Source organism: Sapajus apella, unplaced genomic scaffold (assembly GCF_009761245.1).
Source record: "Sapajus apella isolate SASKATOON/1434 unplaced genomic scaffold, GSC_monkey_1.0 scaffold18, whole genome shotgun sequence".
Taxonomy (NCBI): Eukaryota; Metazoa; Chordata; class Mammalia; order Primates; family Cebidae; genus Sapajus; species Sapajus apella.
Genome location: NW_022436958.1, coordinates 29,505,168 through 29,526,250, shown reverse-complemented (window position 1 = coordinate 29,526,250; position 21,083 = coordinate 29,505,168). Strand labels below are relative to the sequence as shown.

The window sequence follows — 21,083 nt, the reverse complement described above, 5'->3', positions numbered from 1 at the left end:
CAGTTTTTACTTATGCCGGTATATATTGAGACTGTCAGTATGTCTCTTGGGTTAGAGTATATGCAAGAAATTAAATATTTATGCTGAGACAAAGATACCCTCTCTATTAAATTCTTGATAAGAAATAAAAAGTTCTCTACTGTTATATGCTACAAATGTGGAAGAAAAAAACTTGATCTTATCTAGTATTTTAATGTTGAAATATTTTAGAGAGTTTTTAAATGAAAAGACAATAATCCCTTGCCTAAAAAGTATATAAACTCTAAAAAGGAATAAATAGGACATTTAATAAATAGGATATTGAAAACTCTAACATTAAAGTAACTATTGAGTCTCTTTTGAACCTCCAATGGACATATTATTTTCACTAACTCATAAATGGAGCCTTATATTTTTTGAAGTTAAATATATAAAGAAAAGAAATGATAGCCAATTATATTTTTGTAATTAATTAAGTCATTATTTATTAAAAGCATACTCTGTCAGGGCTTAATGCTGGGTGCTGAAGAAAAACAGTGAATAAAGTAGGCAATAATTCTGGTCTTTAATAATAATAACCACAACAATAACAACAGTAACAGTGTTGGATATGTATGTACCAGATTCCAGGTGATGATCTCTTCATCTGTTTTATTCCTCAGTTAGCATTTTTAACTAATTTCTTCTTTGTCCTTTTCCTTTCTTTGTTATCCTGCACTTCCCTCACTTGTAGTAAGAATGTCCATAATGACCTGAGCTCATTCTAACAGTATGGCAGAAAGGGGGTTTGGCAGTGGAGAGGAGGATGCTGACTGTTGTTATCTTCTGTTATAAATGTGGTGTGTTTGAATCCTTCTCCTCACCCCAACTTGTTAGAACAAATCTTAGCGATGTTTGGCTTTCTAGGGATTTCTTTTATATTTACACTGTATAGAGATCTGTACTTAAAAGAGGTCTATTATCACGGTCCCATTCACATGGCTTAAAGAGTCAAGAAACTAAGGCAGGAAAAGTAAGACATAGAACAAGCAAGACAGAACAGTGAGAGAAGCCAAGTCAAGAGCACCTCAGTAAATACATTTCAGTTCCATGGACCCTGCTGTGAAAGGCCACCTGCAGGACTGATGAAAAGAAATGGATCTAGTCTGCGGGTAGTCAGTCTCTCCACTATGTTGTTTGTTTCCTTTGCTGTGCAGTTTTCTTCTTTTAGCTTGATGTGATCCCATTTGTCCGTCTTTGCTTTGTTTGCCTGCTCTTGTGGAGTATTCCTCAAGAAATCTTTGCCCAGACCAACGTCTTGGACTCGTGTGACCTCATAGGTCGTGCACTCAGCTTATAGGTGGCTCATTTTGGGTGTGCCCAGAATAAAAAGGGCCGTAAGGATCTGCATCTTCGCACTCATTTGTATCAGTATCAGCTTTTTTTCTTTATACTGTTTGTTGCTGGTTTTATATAAACTAAAGTAAGAGCATCCATGAATCAAATCTCGGTACAAGTTCACCAGTTTTTTATTACAAACCAGTCTGCTGCAATCTAGCCAGCTCAGGTATGCATCTTAAACATCTTACACCAGGCCAGACAGATCACACTAGTGATTTCAAAGGGATCTGCATTGCCTTATGTATTTGGAGAATACATTGCAGTACAGAAACACACATTTCCATAATATCTATTATCATTTCCTTAATGTCAAGTATTAATTCTACAGATTGCAAATGTAACATGTTCTTTGTTGAAATTTGAAAAACACAGAAATCCAGAAAGAAGAAATAAATGAAGTCATATTCCCTTGAGAAAAAAAAAGCATTGCATTTCCTTCCAGTCATTTTTTTCTATGTGGATAAATCTGATGTTTGTGTTTTTATATGGTCTGGTTAGGGTCGTGGTGTAATATAACAATGTAAAAGAATTTACTTATTAGAACTGTCAGCTGTCAGTTCAGTGCTATATTTGGTTAATCTTACAGTGCGCTCTCTCTCTCTCTCTCTCCCCCTCTCTTTGTCTCTCTCTCACCCCGTATCTATCTATCTATCTATCAGCAATGAAGGCACTGATGTTGATTAAAGAGTCCCATTCCCAGGGCCAGATGTGGATGGGATGTATGATATTTAATTTTATTTATTTCACTGAGGCAAATAGAAGAATAAAGCTGTCTTTTGTATGCTGCTTCTTAGCAGTATCAAAGACAAAACCATTAGACAGTCCTACTTCCAAATGTTAATTCTACTGTAGAAGACACTTCTAAACAAAATGTATACAGAAAACCTCAATTACAAACATTTATTAAACTAGCCGTCTTGTCCTGAGGGCAGGTCCCCATGAAATTCAAAGTTCTATCCTAAGCAACCTCACATTTATGAACTGTTCATATTATCATAATAAGAATAAGTATATGTACATGTTTTTTAAGAGATTTCCCAAAAGAGGGTTGAAAATATTTCTATTTTAACCATTTTCCATCTTTTAAAAAATCTTATAAGTTCATGTATATGTAAACTCATTTAAAAGGTCTAGAAACATATAAGCCATATACTAAGTTGTCTAGGTGGTAGGATTGGCTATGGTTTTTCTAATTTTTTATACTTTTATGAATTTCATTTTGTCTAAACGTTTATTTAAAAAACTAAATATGAGTTAATTTTATCAGCAGAGAAAGGAGATATACTCTGGCTTATCAAAAAAAAAGGAAAAACCTTTAAAAGATTAAATTAAACAAACCGGACCATCTCCCCTGGACATTATGTTTGTGCACCCAAAAGCAGAAGGTGGAAGGTGAGGGTGTTTTTGACAACACAGGGAGGGACACACCCAGGCCTATCTCTATTGTACAGGGCTTACTTGCAAAGTCTCCCCTGTTCAGGATCAATGGAAAATTACTTGGCATTTGTCCTTCTGAATATGGCAGCAACATGAATACTGTCTTATTTTCCAAAGCTCAGTTCAGTGATTTGTGTACCTTCCTTGCCATAATCAATGGATCTTGAAAAGCTTTGATTAAAACTACAAAATAACTAGCTTCCGAGTAGTTATTGGTAATTTATTCTATGTAAGCGCAGAACAATAAAAAAACACTTGGGGCTCTCAAAAACATTGTGATGCTTTTGAACATCAGTCACTTATTTTCATACTTGCTGTCACTATCTCAGCCAAGGTCCTCATCTCTTCCCATCTAGGTTGTTGCAAGAGCTTCCTGTTTTCAATCTATTTGGCATAACATTTCCAAATGAATCTTTCTAAAGCTCAGTGTTCATATAGATGGTGCTGATTAAAGACATTGATTGTGCACCCATTATCTAGAGAATGAAAACCAGACATCATTTGTGTGCTATACTCATAAACTAATTCTAACCTGTTTTATTATTTTAATCTTCTGCACTTCCCCCATTCCATCCTGTCACTCCAATCAGTCAGAGCTACTCCTCTGAATGTATTATATACTATTATGCATCAATTCTTTGGCTCATGCTGTTTTGCATTTATTTTATCACTCTGAAACGTCTTTCCCTCAGTCTACCCAAGTCCTCCCAGTTCTCTGAGTACAGCCCTTGGAGACTGTCAAGGAGAGAAGCTTGGCATGTGCCCAGGAGATGCTGCTCAAAAAATGAGGTGCCAGTTATTTCAAGAGAGGAGCCAATGAGAAGAAGGGCATTACCGGGAGGACACTCCAAAATCAATATCGGACGAAGGCAATTCTTGACTTGCAGTTAAAGTGGGAGGATTAAGAACTCTGAGATTTGATAAAAATGACTTGCCAAATCAGACATTCTAAGTAAGTCAGAAAGCAAATGTGAGAGTTTAATTCGTGGATGAAAAAAAAATTAAATGAGGCATCACTTTGTCATCAGAAGGGCCAGTTCAAGGGTACTGTTATAATATGCACCCTTTAGAGCTGTCCCGTTCTTGTGGTTTGGCATCCTTTGCAGGACTGGGGGATACTCACTGGACACCTGATTCTTCTTGGCCTACTTTAATCCAATCTCCTCTATACTATAAAACTTTTTCAGGTAACTTCAGCATATGGGTGTCATAGCCGCCTCTGACTTCACAGCATCTGTTATCTCTAGGCTTCATTTCGCAATGGATGATATGATTTCCCTATGATTTTGTTGTGAATTTTTGTACTATAATTTATAAACATGTACATTTTTATTTCACTTCCTACAGTTGTGTCTAATATGACTTTTAATTAGATTGTGAAACTAAAACATTTTTCAGTATGGAGATTTATCTCTTTAACCTATATCTCCCTATTAATCTAACATAAAAATATACTCTTTATGGCCATCAAAAATGTTTATCATTTATATTTATTTTTATTTTAAAATTTCTCTTACAATCATTCCCAACAAAAGCAGTATTTATTGCATGACCAGAAATATGTTAATTCACTCTTCTCTTTAACTAGGCCTAAAATCTATGCTGACAGTTCCATCTGTGAAACCATCTCTGAAACTGTCAAAAATTACACCAAAGTGCTCATTCGGAAATAATTATATGGAATAAATTCCATAAATAATATATATACAGTTCAGAGTTAGATTCAAGAAAGCATATATTTGAATTTGGATAATTTGGTTATGAATAATAAAAATCAACTCTGACTTGCTTAAGCAGAAAATAATGTACTGCAAGAATATTCTGTAGTTCAAAATTCATGGGAAGAGTTAAGAAGACAACTCAGAAAAAAAGATAAGAACAAGGCTGTAAAGATTACAAGTAGCAGACCCATTTGAGTTCCACTATCCAGTTGAACAGGGCTCAGACCACTTTTTTCCTTGTATTCACTCTGCTCAAGTTCTTAGTCTTGGGAGAGAAAAAAAAAAAAATCAAGATGGCTTCACCTGAGTCATTTCCTCTTCTCAGCCAGCAGAGAGCAAGACATCTTAACTATACAAAAATGAGGAGAAATGATTTTCCCAAAGTAAATCTGGTACTCACCAAAAGGGGAATAATGGAAACATGGCTTCTGAAGAAAACACAACAGGAAAAGCTGATGTAAATTATAGTCCAATGCATGTATCTGTGAGGTTTTATAGCTCAAGGTTCATTCTGGTGAATGAATGCTATCATCAGTTTAGAAATAAAGCAGGTGGAATGACTATGCTGGGGCTTTAAGGCAAATGTAGGCAGCTCCATGTAGGCAGTATGGATATGAGCTTTTGGGCAGAAGACACAATCAAGTCAATTATGAATGCCAAGTGGGCAGTTTGCCAGGTGAGGATGCCTTCAGGATCCAAACCTCACTGTCTACTTGGACTATCCTCTGAGATCACATTGGTAATTATTCCTACTGGTTCACATTGAATGGGACCTCTGTATGGGAAAGAGAAGTGTTTTACAGTGCAGGTGGGAAAAGACATACTTTACCTAACATAAATTCCTAAACCCCAGAGTTGGTGAAACGAAGTGGCATATGGTTTCAGAAATGTACTCAAGGATACAGGCACTGGGTGAGATAAAGCTGCCCAGTTATGCATCAGGCATCTCTAAGCAAAGGATAGGTTCTTAAAAATGCTTCTTTCTAAAATTCAGTATCTGGATATACTAACAAATCTAAAAAGCATTTGCCAACTGACTTTACTTTGGGAAAAGAATAATACTGTAAGACTAAGATTAAATAGAGCAGAGTTGATCATATAAAGTTTTTAAAAAGAATAATTTATGTACAGTATGTATTTCTCATGCTTGCATTACATTTTCACTGATTCTGTTTTTTTAAAGAATAGTAAGTATGAAGCTTACTCTGGAAGAAAATTCAAATTAGTCTATTCTTAGCAGTGGGGCCCAAAGTTCTCATGACTTCTTGGAGACAGAGAAATGTTGTTGAGAAAGTATGATTTTTTTTAGAGTGAGGAGAGCCAGTCTCCATATATACATATTTTAAAGAATGATTATGGTTGCATATGCTGTTCAGAACTGAGCAAGATATTTTATCTTACTAATGAGTATAATAAACCCAGGCCAAAAAATTTAAGATGACTAGAACATGAAGTGCAGACTGAAAATATCAGTACATATTTTTTCTTTGTAGGGGAAACAGAGTCAGGAAACAGTGAGTATGTTCTCAATTTTTTTAAATAAACACAAGAAACAAGAAGACAGTAAGTAAGTCCCATTTTAATAGGTAAGTATGGTACTTCAGTTAGAGAACAGACATCATTAGACTGGTTGATCAGAAATCTTTAAATCCCTTACTAAATATATGGAACTTGACTTCTAAAAATGATATTTGTATCTGTTAATTTCTTGTTAGGAAGTGATTAAATGTATGAAGTTGTTTTACTTTGTGGAGCAAAGGGACTAAAGAAAAAGACTAGGAAGTTTTAATTTTTATGATACTCCAAGGATTAAATAGAAAGATGGATCCATATCTGTCTTTTCTTCCTACCAAATAGCTGTGAGGAAATTTAACAGTTATGTTCTACTGCAAAGTGAAGCTCACTACAGTCAGAGTACACTAAAGAAAAGTAGAAATACAAAGCAATTAAGACATCTGAACATTATGCCTTCTCCAAAACAGCTACATTTAAATGCTTCATTCAGTGCACACAGAACATGTCCAATATCTTATACTTATTTCCCCTACATAAAGACAGCATTGGAGACTCAACACAAAAACATTGGTAAGAACATTTTTACATGTCCCAAAATCACTGTTTAACATGAATATTGCCGTCAGCAGACATTAAAGCCATCAAAACCAATTTAAACATGGCCACGAAGTTGTAACGTTGTACTAAAGGGCACATCACTAAAGTGTCTTAATTCCATCTGCAGACATTAAACCAATATGAAAGCTAGTAATATTACTGACTCTCTATAGAGCACGTCCTTGCACAGGAAAATACAGGAAACATTATAAAGAAGTTCTATAATGATGGTTTCACAATAAAAAATTCTTTCTACTAAGGAGAATGTTGTTATAGCAAATTTCCAAAGCAATGAACTAGGAAATATATAATTCTACTTTATATTACTTTTAGAGGTGCATAAAGGTTATCTGTGTGTTGGGAGGGTGGCAAGTAAATAAGTTAGAAGAAACTAAAATGTTAATGTAGCTTCCAAAGCAATTAATAATTATTATTACTCACCTGAATTCATGTTTCCTGGAAGTGCTTCCCAGAGACAACAGTCCCTCTGACTTCTTTGTCACTGGTGGCTCGAGTCCCTATTTCATGCAGATATTCCAAATCCTAGGCAGGGACCATCATTCAGCCATAGTTGTCACTACCTCTTGATTTACTGTCTGATGAGGTCACGTTCCTGATAAAAACAGTGGGGGAAGAAAGCTCTTTTAGATCACGGTGGAGCAAACCACCTGATGAAATTGCTTTAGGGAAACTCAATCTTATTTTATAGAGAAATATATCAAGTATTTTCCCCCAAGAAAACACTAATCGGGATTATCTCCACTTGACGACTTCCGCTAGACGTAGAAAACACTGACCACAAAATGTAAAAGTACTAATGTATTTTGAAATTCCAGAAAGATTTGCATATGCATTTTAAAAAGGTTATCAAGAAGCAAAACAATATGAGAGTTTTAGGCAGTGAACAGTTAGTTCTTCCCAAGGGCCTTCTTATCACTTAAATCCTTCCCCAAATAAGTGGCTGATTATTATTTAGTTCTGTAATGCAGCACTCTTCTTAATGAAGTATTTCATTAGCTTTTCTTTATCTTTCACTGGATTCAGATTAAAGCTGTGTGAGGTTTCAGAATAACATTTCTAAGACGAAAGAGCTTTAAAAGGAACTTGCAAAATACCAGCGCTGCCCTAATCAATAGAGACAATTATACATTCAGCGGCTCCTGCACGCAGAGCACTGTTCCAGGTGCTGAACAAAACTCAAATGCCTGCCTGCCCAGAGCATACATTCTAGTGTCTGTATGCTGAGTGAGGAAGCAAAAGGCATGTCCAAGTATTTAAAAAGCTAAACAAATAAATGAGCAAGATAATTTCAGATAGTTCTAGGATGAAAGGAAGTTAGGGTGCTGTAAAAAGAAATGATCATAAGGAACAGGGTGGGAGAGGGTTAACTTGGATTGGTTTTCTAGGGAAACACCTTGCTGAGGATGTCACACCTTATGTAAGGCTAAAATAACCAGAAAAATGAGTCATTTCAAGACCTAGAGTCATAACATTCCAGACAAAAGGAACAGTATGTGAAAATCTTTTCAGGTGGGAATGAATGCCACCCATTGGAAGAAAGAAAATCTGGTGTGAATGGGAGGAAATAAGATCAGAGGCAAGCGAGGGCTACATTACATGGGCTTTGATAAGGGGTTTGAGTTATCTTCTAGACATAGTAAGCAGTGCAACGGCATACTTTAATTTACTTTTTAAAAAAAATTTCAGCTTTTATTTTGAATACAGGTATACAAATGTAGGTTTGTTACATGGGTATATTGCATTCAAGTAACGAGCATAATATCCAATAGGTACTTTTCAATCCATGTTCCCTCTCCCCACTCCACTAGTCTACTCTGTCTATTGTTCCCGTGTTTATGTCCATGTGTGCTCAAAGTTTAGCTCTAACTTATAAGGGAGAACATGCCATATTTGGTTTTCTGCTCCTACGTTAATTTGCATAGACTCATGACTTCTAGCTCCATCTATGTTGTTTCAAAGGAAATTAGTTCATTATTTTTTATGTGCCCATGTACCACATTTTCTTAATCCAGTCCACCACTGATGGACGCCTAGGTTGATTCCATGTCTTTGCTATTATAAATAGTGTGGTGATGAACATGAGTGCATGTACCTATAGTAATGTAATGATCTATTTTCCTTTGGGTATATACTCAGCAATGGGATTTCAGAGTCAAATGATAGCTCTATTTTAAGTTCTTTGAGAAATCTCTGAACTGCTTTTCACAGTGGCTGAACTAATTTACATTCCCATCAACAGTGTATAAGCATTCCCTTTTCTGCACAAATTCACCAGCATCTGTTGTTTCTTGACTTTTTAATAATAGCCATTCTGACTGGTGTGAGGTGGTATCTCATTGTGGTTTTGATTTGCATTTCTCTGATGATTATTGTTGATGAGCGTTTTTTCATATGTTTATTGGCTGCTTACCTATCCTCTCTTGAGAAGAGTCTGTTCATCTACTTTGCTCACTTTTTAATGGGGTTACTTTTTGCCTGTTGATTTATTTAAGTTCCTTATAGATTCTGGATATTAGACCTTGGTCTGATGCAGTTTGTGGCTATTTTCTCTCATTCTATAGGTTGTTTTTTTATTCTTTTGGTAGTTTCTTTTGCTGTGCAGAAACTCTTTAATTAGGTCCTATTTGTCAAGTGTTGTTTTTCTTGCAATTGCTTTTGTGAGCTTAATCATAAATTGTTCACCAAGGTTGATGTCAAGAAGGGCATTTTCTAGGTTTTCTTCTAGGATTTTCATAATTTTAGTCTTACATTTAAATCTTCAGCCCATATTGTGTTAATTTTTGTATGTCACGAAAGATAAGTGTCCAGTTTTGTTCTGCATATGACTAGCCAGTTATCCCAGCACCATTTATTGAATAAAGAGTATTTTTTCCCATTGCTTGCTCTCATTTTTGTTGGCCCTTGTTGAAGATCACATGGTTGTAGGTGTGTTGCTTTATTTCTGAGTTTTATATTCTGTTCCACTGGTCTATGTACCTGCTTTTGTACCAGTACCATGCTGTTTTCATTACTGACAGTAGCCTTATAGTATAGTTTGAAGTTGGCTAGAGTGATGCCTCTGGTTTATTCTTTTTGCTTTGGATTGCTTTGGCTAATTCGGCTCTTTTTTTGATTTGATATGAATTTTAGAGCAGTTATTTCCAACTATGTGAAGAATGACATTGGTAATTTGATAGAAGTAACACTGAGTTTTTAAATTTATTTAGGCAGTGTGGCCATTTTAACGATATTAATTTTTCTAATCCGTGAGTATGGAACATTTTGCCGTTTATTTGTGTCATCACTGATTTCTTTCAGCAGTGCTTTGTAGTTCTCCTTGTAGTGCTCTTACACCTCCTTGGCTAGCTGTCTTCCTAGGTATTTCAATTTCTTTGTGGCTATTATAAATGGGATTGTGTTCTTGATTTGACTCTCAGTCTATGTGTTATTGGGAAATAGAAATGCTACTGGTATTTGAACACTGATTTTGTAAACTGAAGCCCTGCTAAAATCATTTAGCAGTTCCAGTGGCCTTTTGGTGGAGTCTTTAGGGTTTTCTACATATAGAATCATTTTTCAGTAAAAAAAGATGATGATTTGAGATGTTTTTCATGTTTGGATGCCTTAATTTACACTTTTAATTAATTATTCTGATTGCCAGCTGGACTAGGAGCAGGGCAAGTGTAGAAGCAGGGATTGAAGTTAGGATGCTTTTCTTTAGGCAAAATTTGATAGGGATTTGTACTACAGTGTTAAAATGGAGGAAGACAGAGGTACTATGGCAGAGAGTTGAGACCAAAATTATATTTTGTAAATGAGAAAAATACCTATTTCATAAGTTTCTTTCAATACATTTCCATATTCAAATATTTATTGAATGTCTAATAAGTTCTGGTTTTGTACTTGAGAGATATCACAGTGAAAAACGAAAAGTCTTGTAAAAATATTTTAAAGTACATTAGAAAAAAATAATAGATCTAATATTTAAAAATAAAGAATGAAATATTTTCATTTGCTTTCTTTTAACAGTCTTTTAAATAAAGAATATACCTGCACTACAGGAAAAAAACAAAAATATGCAAGAAAAAAAAACCCAGAAATTAGAAATAATCAGTAAATTTAAGAAAGAAAACCACTGGTACTACTTTTCAACTGAGTCATTCCCATTTTTTCTCTTGCTTGTAACTAGTGTTTTCTTAATGATAATAAAGCCTGAAAAAAACGTATAGTTACGAAATGTTGGTATATGGTTGGAATTTAAACGATTTGGTAATTATTTCACCAAGTAGCAGTTAAAGGAGTATACCCCAGCCTTGGCCATGGCTGACTAGAAAGCAAAGCCTGAGGCCATCACAAAAGCAACAAATGAGAGGGAAATGTGAGGTGGGTTGGGGAAAAGATGAAACAAATTCAGGTGGTACATGAGAAGACTGGCCTGCTTCATGAAGAGACACATCCAAAAGGATGTCTTGGTCAAACTATACAATAACACCATGCTTTGGAACTGTCTGTAAGTGGAGGAAAAGGAGAAAAACCAACCTGCTTCTTCCCTCTTCCCTCCTGTCTACCCCTGGTAAACATTTTTTAATGGAAATTTGATGCTTTGCCCCACCTTGGGGCTGGGCCTACTGATGTTTTGGCAGTCTCAAAAGAGGCCAGATTTTACCTCTGTGGCCCAATTCTTCATAGAAGCCCAGGAGTGTGAGAAGAGCAAGAGATTTCCTGCAATGGTATCAATGTTCCGTCACCATCCTGTGTCAGTAGCAGGTGCAATAAAGAAGCAAGCAGCTGAGGTTTCATGGCACATGAGGCCAAGGAGACATGAGATGACTATAAGGGTCAATCATACAATACAGCCCTGAAGCCAACTACTTTAAGCATTTACTAACAAAACCTAAGGGTCTAGTTTCTTTCTGAGTCAACTTGGATGTTTTCTGTAAAAAAAATAAAATAAAATATGTTTTGTCCCTAAGAACAAAAATGCTTTAAAATTTGAAAATCTGGCCGGGCGCGGTGGCTCATGCCTATAATCCCAGCACTTTGGGAGGCCGAGGCGGGTGGATCACGAGGTCAAGAAATCAAGACCAACCTGGTCAACATGGTGAAACCCCGTCTCTACTAAAACTACAAAAAATTAGCTGGGCATGGTGGCACGTGCCTGTAATCCCAGCTACTCAGGAGGCTGAGGCAGGAGAATTGCCTGAACCCCGGAGGCGGGGGTTGGGGGGGGCAGAGAACGCGCCATTGCACCCCCGCCCGGGGAAAAAAAATGAAAACCTTTCTCCAAAAAAAAAAAAAAAAAAAAAAAAAATTTGAAAATCTGTCTATGGCACATATACATACAAATATACATACATATTCTATATAGAATGTGAATATAATATATTCTTAAAAATCTGGAAACAGTCTAACTTTTTTTTCCTAATAAGCAATTCTTTTTTTTTTTTAATAATTATTTATTTGCTTAGAGGCAGGCAGGCAGGCTTGCATTTATTTATTTATTTATTGTCTAATTATTATTATTTAACATAAAGACAGTGTTTCCTTTTTTGGGGGGGGGAATATTTATTTATTTGTTTATTTTCCCATTTATTTATTTTATTGCATTTTAGGTTTTGGGATACATGTGAAGAACATGCAATTCTTAAAAGAGTTTTCTTTTCCTCCCAGAGTTAAGCTACACTTTATCTTAGCAAAGGTGGAGAAGCCTGCTGGGATGAAAAAACCTGGTCATGTGATCTCTTTATCCCAGATCCCACCTGCCTGAGCTAGATCTGACCCACTTGACAGGCTTTCAAAGTGTCCAGCCAGCCTGGAGTTAACCAGGCATCCAGCCCATTGGACACAGGCCTGAAGGTTTTCACACTCTTCAGAGAGCAAAGACTTGTCCAACTACTTTCTAGTTTAGTAATTTGCGTGCTAAGATCCAGTCACTATTTAGATAGCGGTTTGTGTGTATATTTAGTTTGAGCTATATGAGTACTTTTAAAATCTTTCTAAACTTGAGTTTGAAGCCAATTTTTGCTTTAGATTTTTTTCCTTCTCTCCTATCAAAAAGATGCATATTTAGATAGTCTTTGGTTTTAAACTACAACTGTTTGGCCATACTATTAACAGAAACATTTGTGCTTTTAACTACAGCCTCTCATTTTACATCAGTGAAAACAGTAAGATCGTAATTAAATCAAGCCTACAGTGGGTATCTCCAGAATTTTGCCATTGTATACTTCTAATTTCTATACTCAGTGAGAAAAAAAACAGTGTGATCCCAGGATAAACCTTTCTGCTTATCCAATAATGGTGGAAAAGCTTTGGAAAGGACTAAACTGTATGCCCTCAAAATATCCTCTTATGACCTCTGCTTCTCTAACTTTTGGTAAGAGTCAGAAAACAGTAATTTGATGTTATAGTTTCTGACAACGGTCTAAAGTATAAGTATTCTAGGATCATAGTTAAGGGCAAATTCTTAGGCTTTCAATATCAAATGTGTGGATTGAAAGGTTAACATCTTTTGTGAACAAGTGTACAACGTTTTAAGCAAAGCACTTCATAGGAGGAAAATATATGGTATGACTTCCTCCTGCTAGAAATTTCTAACAGCCTTTCTACCAATTCATTTCTTTTCTGTTGAGTTGGGAATGAACATATAATTATATGCCAATTTCCCACTGATACCAACAGTGTCCCCAAGTATTTTAAAAATAAGGATAATATTGAGACTGTAGGGAATAACTTCTGTTTTTACTAACATGTCTTTTAGAATCTTCCAGATTTGAATATTCTCTCCTTATATCTAAATTAGAAATTTAATAATATTAAATCATATGTTATTACCATTAAATCCTTGACTAGAATTACTATTTTCTATTTTTAATTTAGAAATAAGATATTGTCAACTATATAGAGACTACTTATACATTTTAAGAAAATTGGTGATAACTTCTGGTGGTGGAAAAAATTCTGGTAAAGATTTATCTCAGTTTAATAGAAAAATTTCAGGACTTTGATGGTTAATTGTTTTTGTAAACTTGGGTATTCCAGAGGTGTCCACATTAAACATTGTTTCTGGGTATGTCTGTGAGGTGTTTCTGGATGAAATTAGCATTGAACCTATAGACTCAGTAAAGCATATTTCCCTCCCTTATGAGGTTGAGCAGCATCCAATCCTTTTGAGGGCCTGAACAGAACAAAAGATGGACGGAAAGAGGAGCTTGCCCTTCTTTGTCTGCCTCAGTACTTGAGCTGTGATGTTTCATCTTCTCCTGTGCTTGGACTGGGATTTACATCATTGGCTCCTTTGGTTCTCAAGCCTCATACTCAGAAAAAATTACACCACCAGCTTTCCTTGGTCTCCAGCTTACAGATGGCAAGTTACAGGACTTCTCAGCCTCCAGAATCTCATAATAAATCAATCAATAATAAATAAATAGATACCTAAATACATAGATATAGATATCGGTTCTGTTTCTCTGAGAACCTTGACTAATCTGAAGTCTAAATAAGGGAGGCAGCAATTAGCATTAATAGGCTGTAGTTATTAAAAGACATGACACAGAAGCATGGGAATAGCGTAATGTATGTTGGTCTCCATTTAAATCTCCTTTATCAGAACAGTTTGCAGATTTCCCCCTCCTGTCAATGTTGATATCAAGAGCTCGCAGCTCCCCTTCTTCTGCAAAATTGCCATAGGCCAATAGGAGCAACCTCTTCACCTGGAAATGCGTAGAGAGATCTGTCCCTTTTCCCCTAGAGGAGCATCTGATGTCTTAAAATCCAACTGGTGTTTGGTACAAGAGCCTGCCCTGCTTCTAAGGAACCCAACTGTGGTAGGTTGGAGAATGACGTTTATATAAAATTTCCTATTTTTTTTCCTTTTTACAGCATAAAACTAGGAACTTACTAATTCAAACACCTTTATTGGGCCATTTAATTTCTTGGACCACTTTATAACATCTTTGACAGTATTTTATCCATTTTGGCCCTAATTTCCCAGAAATCCTATTGTTAGGAATAGCAGAAGGTGAGTAGAAAGAGAGTACAATTATAAGTTCTGACACTTTCTAAAGCCAGGTTTTAATGGAAGAGCTAGATTAAAAACAATTAATATAGTTAAAACTAAGCTCTTAGCAGAAACTGAATGACATTTTGAGCAACTCCTATGAAGGATTATGCATTATGAGATTTGTTGTAATGCCTATGTTTGAAAAATACATGGGCTAATGATTATTTGTGTCTGAATTAACGCACACACACACACACACACACACACACACACATGTACACGCACAAGTATATTCAGTAAAAACTAAAGTTCTCATCCATAATATGCATGATCATTCTTACATAAACGTGTAAATTCCTTTTCCATAAATGTCTTAATTCCAACCAATGTAAATCCAGTCGTTCACCCTTTCCGTCATTCAGCAAGTATTTTTGAGAGGCTATCATTAGCCAAACGTTGTGAAATGCTCTAAGATACAATATCAACAATTCCGTTTCCTCACAGAGCCTATAGCCAGTCAATAATACAGCCTAGAAATGGCCAATACAACATAAAAGTGGTGAGTGCTCTGAAGAAGGAAGTACCAGCAGAGCGCAAATGAGAGGCACTTAACTAGAACCTGAGTCTGAAGAGCATCCTGAAACCACCAACACAGAAATCAGAAGAGTGAGGTAGGGGAGTGCTCAGACAGAAGAAAGGAGAAGTGCCAAGGCCCACAGGTAGAGCACCATGTATTTGAAGAACTGAAATTAGTTCAGATTGGACAGAAGATAGAATGCAAAGGGAAGACGTGATACAGTGTGATGCTTAAATGCTAAATAGTCCATAGAAAAGTCTGAAGTCTTGAGTCAAAGGCAGAGTCACTTGGAAACAGACTCAGAGGTTGAGGTTTTCATATGGGATGTTTATGGGGAGAGCTTCCAAGATCTATACCTGTGGGGAAGCAATGAAAGCCAATTGCCCAAATTCTCTCTGTATGGAAAGAGGGAGAAATTTGGCTATAATATAGCCACAACAAAGGATTCAGACAATTCCATGGGGAACTATGACATGGGAATGGACCTTCAGAGTTATTCCCAATTGGGATGGGGCTAGAATTTTATACCCCAAGTGGTGCATACATTGGACATAGGCTTTATAGGCTACCCCCAAGGAAGGATGTGACCTTGGGCAAGTAGGTCCTCTTCTGCTGAGGAAAAGTCTTAGGAAGGAACACAACTGAGAGCTGCTGGCTGCAATACCGCAATGAATGTTTCAGTTCCTGTCGGTGGGGGTAGCATCCTGGAAGTGCACCTCTTTGTAAATAAAGCATGTTAAAGTTATATTTTAATAAATCAGGTTAGGACAATGAAAAGACTGGGATTTAGCCATGGAAGGGACGCAACCTGTTTTATATGTAGAAAGGTCTTTCTGGCTGCAATATGAGCAACGGACTGGAGAGAAGCATGACTAGAGGCAGACAGACTAGTTGAAAATTGGTTGCAAAAATCCAGGCAACAGATCATGGTGGCCTGCCATGGGGTAGGGACAGGAAGAATGGAGAGTTCTAAATAGGCCTGAAAGAAGTAGGAGAGGCAAGACTTAATGACTGAATTGTAAACAATGTAAATGGGGAGTATTGTAAGTTGTATCCCAAATGATTGGCTTGGGCACCTATGCTAGAAAACAAAGCAAGAGAAGCTGATTGTATGTCACTGAATTTTTTTAAAGGTAGGAGGGAGTGCAATGGCATGAATGTTAAACTCAGCTCTGCAAATGTTGAATTTAAAGTAAGTTTAGTAGAGATATATACTAAAAAGCACACATAGGGGTCTAGAGCACAGGAAATTTATTTGAACAAGAAATAGGAATTTGGAGACCATCAGCACATAGGTGGTAATTATATCCAATGAAGTGGTCAATATGGCCTAGAAAAGTTTATAAAGAAAAAATAGAAAGACTAGGATAAAATTATAAAGGTTTTTTTTTGTTGTTGTTCTTGTTTTTTAGTGATGCATTCATTAAGTTCCCACTCTACCCTTTTCACTTGATTAAGGAGGACAGTGGAAAAGAAGGGTAGTATTTTCTGAACATCTTTGATGTGCCAAACATATTACCTCATTATCTTATTTTACAATCCTGTGATTTTAGAATATCATCTCCATTTTACAGATGAGATTAAAGACTCAGAAAATTTAAACAAATTCTATAAGCCACAATACTATTAATTGGTAGAGCCAGAATCTCACTCCAGATCTGTTTAACTGAGTTTTCCTGTGATTTTGTCACTATATTATTGCTAACTACAAATGATTTGGAATAAAGATTTATTATGCATTATGTTTTTAAAAGCATAGCTTTATTTTGGTTTTCATAATTTACTAAACTTTAAATGTTAAAAAGTGGTACTAGAAACTAAAAAATTCACATCTGCTTTGGGAAACGGAGTCTCTCATGTTCTTAAACCTTAAAAATGTAACATATAAATTTGTTTTTGTCAAATGGAAAAACAGAATAAAAGAGCTTACTCTTTCATTAGCCACTTTGTAAAGGAAAGTTTGATTTATTCTGTGGGAATTAAAAATGTATAGCAATCGGTATTTAGGACAAAATTACCTCACAACAAAAAGTGTATGCACTATTAGCACTGATATTATTTATTCATGTGTAGCTAGAATTTCATCCCCATATAGGTTCCAGGCTTAAGAAAACATCTGAAAGAGTTTCTCAGGGCTGTGAGAAACCAGAAATATGCAGAAACTTGCCATGGGCTTTCTTGCAGGGGTTCTAAAAAAGAAAATCACACAAACCATCACTTCCATTGCTAGAGATGCAACAGCAATGCTTGCTTCATCAGTAGTCAGCTTCATCAGTAGTCTGTGCTAGTTTATATCTGTAAATGTTCTCTCTAACACACTTAATCCAGAGTTTGAGGTCAGACTTCTACTGAGGAACTGAGAAGAGATGATAACCTGACCAGAGGAACTTTTTGCTATGCTCAGAAGTGGGGTAACCATTCATCAGCAGTTGTCCCACTATGGGCATGTCCTCCCTCTGGAGGATAACTCACATTCCCAAAGGAGCCATCCTTTTGCCAGTTTCATTGGTGACATCTGAATGCAGCATTAGCTTTTATAAGGTTATTTAGGTCAAGTGTGATTGTATCTGTGATACTCTTTGGAACTGCTAAGCCTTGTGTTATCGGTGTTAAATTATACATATTTCAGGAGTCCTTGCTATTCTCTACCAGGAACAGAGAGAAGATCTCCTTTTAAAATCTTCCTTTATGTCATTAGGTTTCTTTGGAAAGTTGGTTTTGACATTAAGATTTAACTAGACTAGAAGCTGATTTGTAGTCCTAGAAAAATTCTCATGCTGCCTGATCCAAAAAAAAAAAAAAAAAACAAAAAAAAAAAAAAATTAATTGAGCTGTGCAGATCCTATTTATTATTAACATGGTTTTCAAAAAGAATAAAAATAAAAAAAGATTGTGTTTTCTTTTGAAAATGTAATATTATACGCTTTTTACAATTTTAAGAGATTAAAATGCACTTAGATTTTGTCTCATTTATTTTTGTACATGATTACACAGGGAATATATTCAAGGTCATACAAAAAAGAGTATTTCATCATAAAGGTAGGATTATAAATCAAGTTTTTAAAATCCCAAATCCAAAGCATGTGGCACAACACCATTTTACCTTTTTTATAATTTCCTGATAAATAATAAACATGAGAAAGCAAATCGATGTGTGTTAAGGAAAAATGTTAAGCCATATGTTCATAAATCTCAAGAACATACTGCAAGTTTATTCTAAAACTAAAGACTCATAGTTTTCTTAGGATGATGATGTGGCTTAATTTTTAAATATCACGTATAGATTATTCCTCTAATGAATTTTTCTTTTGGCTTCATTTCTTTTTTTTTTTTAAAGTTGTCCTCTGTTATTGAAGATACCAAATAAAATACATGGACAGAAATTAATAGGCAATGGAACTTGAATTCTCCTGAAGAATATTTTTATAATGAAAGGTTGGCAACTGTTCCTGTGATTAATCATCATAATACACAAATGCTTAACTCCAGATAAACTGACCATTTTCTTCTTTCTGAAATACTCCTCTCCTTTCCTTTTCCTTTCAAGGAGGCTTAACAAGATCACTCTTTCCCTTTACTATACAGTCTTCCTTGTGATGTACCCATCTTCACTTTTCTATCCAAATCCCACTTTTCCCAAGAAGGCATCTCCGCCCACCAAAGGAAATGATGTTATTCTCCTTTAAACTTCAATGTATTTTCTGTTTCTAGCACACAACACTGATCATACTGTGTAATATTTTCCATTTATACATTCCCCAGACCTTAAACTATCCACAAGGATTAAGTTGAGTGCTTACTTCTAGAAGATAGGTGGAGAAGGAGCAGAAGAACTAGGTCATCAATGAATGTTCCTTGCTTTTAGCTAGGGTTAGCTAGGACACAGCAGATGACTAAGTACATTAGAAGCAAGGATATTTGGGAAGCTCAATCAGCGGATCATTGGCTAGCACATACACTGAAAGTGGCCTTTCTGTATGAATAAGGAACACTTCTAAGCTTTCTACCTTTCCTTTAACAGATAAATCATAATAAAAAGGGATTTTCTAAAAAAAAAAACTCAAAGAAAAAATTTCTAATCAAGTTGATTATATTTACCTGGATAAAAGTAGTCCTCCTTTGGCTTACTAGGGATAAAAATTCCTGTCTTTACATGAAGGCAGCAAGAAGGTTAGAAGTGAACATATTGACCACCCATCTTGGGCCAGTTACTAACATATATTTTCCCAGTAAAGTTCACAACAATTCTTTGAGGGAAGTATCATCAGTCCTACTTTCCCCTACAAATTTTCCCTGAATGCTAAGGAACCAGGATTACAGAGAAAGTATGGTCAAATATTATAAGTAATATTTTTTTCTGCTTTATTCTATAAAATAAGTTTGTGTTAAAAACGGAATAGCTGGCCAGACATGGTGGCTTATTCTTGTAATCCCAGCACTTTGGGAAGCTGAGGTGGGCGAATAACATGAGGTTGGGAGTTTGAGACTAGCCTGACCTACATGGAGAAACCCTGTCTCTACCAAAAGTACAAAAAATTAGCCAGGCTTGGTGGTGAATGCCTGTAATCCCAGCTGCTAGGGAGGCTGAGGCAGGAAAATTGCTTGAACCTGGGAGGCAGAGGTTGCAGTGAGCTGAGGCCCACCATTGCATTCCACCCCAGATGAGAGTGAAACTCTGTCTCAAAAAAAAAAAAAAAAAAATGGAATAGCTTATGTGTTTTAAGCATTCATAAGTATAACATATCAAATGTTATTATCTCTTAAATAAAACAGAATTCATTAGGGCTCAAAATATTAAATGTCAAACAACTAATATGTTAAATTTAAAATTTTTTATATTACTAAAGAAAGATTGTCTGTTTGGGTGTGTTCTAGAAATATTTTTTTTCTTTAAAAGGAACACTAATTGAAGTCAAATTCTATCTTCTGCTGTGCTTGCTAAGCTAGCCAAGTGGGGCAATAGCAAAATCAGGGTTTCCTCAAACCTCTAAATCCTGTGAGTCATTGATTTGTAATGTGCCTTAGTATTGGAATTAGAGGCAAACTTTTTCTACCTAATTAAGCCTGCTGACAGAGTAATTCCTGGTGTGTGCAAAATCTGCTTGCACGTGGATCTCTATTCCCTGTCCTCTGAAAAGAGGGCAATGTCTTCAAATATGAAGACTTTTGCAGCTGTTCGGCTAGTTGACTAATCACTTCTTAGATTTTCTTCCCCAAAATAAAAATCATCTGGGAACTAATTGTTACTCAAAATAATATCAGAGCTTGGCATTTCTGAAGATCTATTCATCACTAGGTTTCACAAGACTGAGCCCATCTCTGAAATCATGTTCTTCACTTTCAAAATTCAAAGTAGGAGCTTGAGTGGTGACAGAGATTCTCTGTGGCAGGTTTGGGTTAGAATTTGATGTTCTTCTCTCTCGATTTTCACCTCACATCCTTGTAACACTGCACTGGGTTAGAATCCCACAGCGTGAAATATTGTGCAGAGTGCTGCACACAGGCTTCCACTACCTGGGATGAATCCTGGGCTCCATCTTAATAGGAGTGTAGAATTAGGTAAGTGACTGTATTACTCACCTGTCTTAGTCTCTTTATGTTGCTATAAAAGAATACCTGAGGGTGGGTAGTTTATTTTTAAAAAGAAGTTTATTTGGCTCATGGCTCTGCTGGCTATACAAGAAGCATGGCATTTGCACCAGCTTCTGGTGAGGGCCTTGAGAAACTTCCACTCATGATGGAAGGTGAAGGGGAGCCACTGCGTGCAGAGAACACCGGGCAAGAGAGAAAACGAGAGAGCAGCAGCTTCCGGGCCCTTTTTAACCATCAGCTCTCTCTGGCAATTGATAGCATGAGAACTCACTCATTACCACAA

At 36.0% G+C, this 21,083-nt stretch overlaps 1 long non-coding RNA gene across 1 annotated transcript in view; it reads right to left on the bottom strand.

Moving 5' to 3' along the window:
- The window catches only part of LOC116557112, a 60,483-nt gene that overhangs the window by 30,683 nt on the left and 8,717 nt on the right, over positions 1-21,083 (bottom strand). The window contains exon 3 of the long non-coding RNA XR_004271368.1: positions 7,071-7,242. This is a non-coding gene — a long non-coding RNA (uncharacterized LOC116557112). The remainder of the gene's footprint in view (positions 1-7,070; positions 7,243-21,083) is intronic.